This window comes from Antechinus flavipes, chromosome 4, assembly GCF_016432865.1.
Source record: "Antechinus flavipes isolate AdamAnt ecotype Samford, QLD, Australia chromosome 4, AdamAnt_v2, whole genome shotgun sequence".
NCBI classification, from domain to species: domain Eukaryota; kingdom Metazoa; phylum Chordata; class Mammalia; order Dasyuromorphia; family Dasyuridae; genus Antechinus; species Antechinus flavipes.
The window spans coordinates 275016488-275021108 of record NC_067401.1 but is presented as its reverse complement, the minus strand read 5'-3'; positions in this window follow the sequence as shown (position 1 = coordinate 275021108).

The window sequence follows — 4621 nt, the reverse complement described above, 5'->3', positions numbered from 1 at the left end:
TGTGAACAACCTAAAACTAGAATAAAATGTTTTCTAGTTGTGAATACTAGAGTTATATTTGCATAAAATAATATGTTGACTTTCCATAAATTTTCTGGGCAATGAATGTAAGGAAGATTATTTTTTTAAGATACAAGCCATGTAGCAGAAAATTCCAATCTATCAATCTGACAAAATATAATTTTTACCTATACTAAAATTTCTTTGCTGGAATTGCGCCATTACTCTATGAACATTCCTCCAAGCTGTAGAAAAACCTGGTCCTAAGAAAGAAATTAATAACAAAGGGGAAGCTGCCATAGCAACTTCATCAAATCTTTAATTTATGTCTGACAGAATTCACACCAAATGATAAGATTCTAGAGGCACTACTTTTTTTCAGTTTCCAATGTTGATTTCCCATGTCATGTTTCCAAATATCAGTCTCACCATAGTTTGTTGTTATACTACTAAATTATCCAGCCTTTCCCTCCCACTTTTGCCATTATTTTTTCTAATCCTCTGTGAGATGACCTGGTAGAAGTACCCAATCCCAAAACCACGGCAAAACAGAAAAATTAAAGGATCAAAGGCTAGATAAGAAGTTTTGTGTTTCCAATGAGTTTTTAGCAACACAATAAGGTACATAGTTTCTCCTCTGGTTGCCTACCCCTGGATTGGCAGAGTAACTTGAAATAAAACACAAGTGATAGAGCAAATCAAATAATATTGGTAGTAAGATACTAGTCTTTGAATTGTTACCTGTCTCCCCTCTGAGTTTGCTACTCAGTCTCTCAGTATTCCTGGTATGATAGCTTAATGTTAACAAACAGTGATCATCACAACATATCATATTGCTTTAGTTAGAGACTATTGGTTAAAGTTATAGAAAACATTTGTGTTTTGTAAATCCACAAGCTGTGGTGTCAACTTTTTCCATGGTAGGTGGACAGGTTGGAGAATTCCCTCTGTTTGTTGCCATTCTTGGCAGAATGTTGTAAACAAATTGTGATTCTTCAAATACATTTCATCTTCTTTGCACTTTGAGTGAGGTCTGGGATTTGGGGGCAAGTCACTTCTCTCTGAGCCTCCTTCCTTGAAAAATAAAAAGTTTGGATTAGATAGCTTTCTGGGATTCAGCTCTAAAGTATTAAGTAGGAGAACCTGCAATTCAACACGAGAATCATTTCTTTGCTTCCTCCATCAAGTTTTCTACTGCAAGCTAAATTTGAGAAGATTCAGTAAGAGCAGATTCTTTGAAATGTTCTATTATATAGGGTTCAAGAATGTGCCTTCTACCTATGTAAATAGAGACCATGGTAAAGAATCATGCTCCATCCCCTCTCCTACTTCCCCCAAAAGCTGCGTAGGAAGTTTGTATAGTCCTTGAGGAGTCTCTCTATAGCAAAGGAACACATAACAATTGCCAGCAGCCCTCTTTGTAGTGGCCAGAAACTGGAAACTGAATGGATGCCCATCAATTGGAGAACGGCTGAATAAATTGTGGTATATGAACATTATGGAATATTATTGTTCTGTAAGAAAGGACCAGCAGGATAATTTCAGAAAGGCCTGGAGAGACTTACGTGAGCTGATGCTGAGTGAAATGAGCAGGACCAAGAAATCATTATATACTTCAACAACGATACTATATGATGATCAATTCTGATGGACCTGGCCATCTTCAGCAATGAAATGAACCAAATCAGTTCCAATGGAGCAGTAATGAACTGAACCAGCTATACCCAGCAAAAGAACTCTGGGAGATGACTAAGAACCATTACGCTGAATTTCCAATCCCTATATTTTTGCCTGCCTGCATTTTGGATTTCCTTCACAGGCTAATTTTACACTATTTCAGAGTCCAATTCTTTTTGTTTGGTCATGTATACTTATTGTGTATCTAATTTATACTTTAATATATTTAACATCTACTGGTTATCCTGCCATCTAGGGGAGGGCATGGGGGAAAGGAGGGGAAAAATTGGAACAAGAGGTTTGGCAATTGTCAATGCTGTAAAGTTACCCATACATATAACCTGTAAATAAAAAGCTATGAAATTAAAAAATAATAATAATAATAATAACAATTGCCAGGAACTACACAATAAGTATTTGCTAATGATGAATCTGGAATGGCTGCGTTTTCCTTATTTTAGTTATTTCTTTCTGGTTTCCAGGTTTAAGTCAGAGTTATGAGATAGACAAGGACCAAATAAGCTGGCTGTTACTTGTGGAGAAATGGAGGACTGAAATGAATTTGTGACTATTGTCCCACAAGTAGAGAATGGTGGAACTTGGCTCTCTGGAAAATATCCTGTCATAAACAGGACTAGAGCTCTCCTGAAAGTATTGTATGGTAAATCATACCACATAGATTCTAATGGGGGAGATAACATATGTAAATGGCCATATGCAAAAGATGAAAGTAACTTTGGAAGTGGTTTGGGGGATCAGGACAGACTTGCTAGAAGAGGCCTTGACTTGAGTCTTTAAGGAAACCAGGAATTCTCAGAGATGAAGGGAGGGAGAGCATTCCAGTCATGGGGAACAGCTAATCCAAAAACTTGAAGAAAGGAGATGGAGCATCATACTGAAAGACAAAGTGCTAGGCTGTGAAGAGTTTTAAACGACAGAACAGTCTTTGATCCTAGAGGTAACTAGGAGTCATTTAAGTTTATTGAGAAGGAGAAGTGACAAGAGCAGACCTATACCATAGAAAAATCACTTTGACAGTTACATAGAAGATAGAGTGCATACTTGAGGTAGCAAGTCCAATTAGTTAAGAAGTGATGAGGATTTGTATTACAGTAGTGGTTATGAGAATAGAAGGGGACATCTGCAAGGGATGTTATAGAGAAAGAAATTATAAGACATTTTCTCTTTGTTAATAGAGATACAAAGAAAAAGCAAGATTGTGGCGAGGAAAATTCAATCATCTCTTTATGATGATGAGACTCACAAAAATCTTCAGAAACCATCTAAGAAAAGCTGAATCCTCTGTGTGTAGGGAGTTCCTGAATCTTTCAGACTAGTGACTCTCAATTTCTTTGAAATGATGAAGCCATTAATCTTATTTTTTTTAATAAAATTTTTGTTGATATCACCTACATTTCTCAATGTATACTTCCTTCTAGAAAGCTATCTCTTCTAATAAAGGATAAAAAAAGAGGGGGAAAGAAAGCAATTCAGCAAAATTAACCAACACAACAAAAATCTGATACTATATAGCGTGTGCCACACACAAGTTCTGTAAAGAAGCAGGAAAAAATGCTTTCTCATGTCTTCTTTGGAACCAATACTGATCATTATAATAATAGCTAACATTAATATGTTCCTTGCTCAGTTGACTTTTCAGTCGTGACTGACTGTTCATGAGTCTCATTTGGGGTTTTCTTGGCAAAGATATTGGAGCAGTTTGCCATTTCCTTCTCTAGCTCATTTTACAGATGAGGAAACTGAGGGTGAAATGACTAGTCCAAGGTCATATAGGTACTAAGTATCTGAGGCCAGATCTGAACTCACAAAGATTATCCTTCCTGGCTCTAGGCTATGTTCTATCCATCACATCACCTAGGTGCCCCATAGAATTTTTTAATTCCCAAAGTGCTTTATATGTTAACTCATGTCATTATGATCATCACAACAATTCTTCAGAGTAGATACTATTTTCCTCATTTTACAAATGAAGAAAATAAAACTAATAGATTCAAATAGCTAATAAGTATTTAAAAAATAATTTGAATCCAAGTCTTCATGATTCTAACTCCACTGAAAGGAAGTCAGAATCGCTGGACTGATGGGAAGAGAGGTAGAATGGTACAAGGTTTTTAAAGAATTTAAAAATCCAAACAAAGCATTTTATATCTGATCCTGGAGTTACTAGAGTTTATTAAAAAGAGAGATGACCTGACCAGACTGGTGTTTAAGGAAGATTGATTTAACAACTAGTACACTAAAGTGTGAAAAGACTTGGAGAAGAGAGACTATTGCAGGTTATTGCAGTAGTCAGATAATAAATGTCAAAGCTCAACATCAGATTGTCAGAACAACAAAAAAAGGGCATATATAAGAGATGTTATAATGGTAGAAACAATAGGATTAGACTATTAATTGGGTAGGACAGAGATAGAATGAGAGAGAATGGGAGAGAAGGAGAAGGAGGGAGGAAAGGAGAGAGATTAAGGGGTAGATGACATGTAGATTCTGAGCTTGAATGACTACATTAAGAAGGAAATCAAGGACAGCTAAACACCACAGTGGTAAAAGCACTGGGTTTAGAATCTGGAAGATTCATCTTCCTGGGTTCAGATTTGGCCTGAGACACTAGCTGTGGGATCTTGGGCAAGCCACTTAACTCTGTTTTACCACAATTCCTCTTATATATAGAATGAACTGAAAAATGACAAACCATTGCAGTATCTTTGCCAAGAAAACCCCAAATGGTGTCACAAAGAATCAGACATTAATGAAATGACTGTACAACAACAAGCCAATTGAATAGTAAATTAAAATATTTTTTAAAATAAGGAAGTTAGGAATAGGTTTAAGGAAAAGGTAGGGTATTCAATTTTGGTCAAGTAGAATTTAAATATCTACAGAATATCCTATTCAAAATATACAACAAGCAGTTGGAGATGTA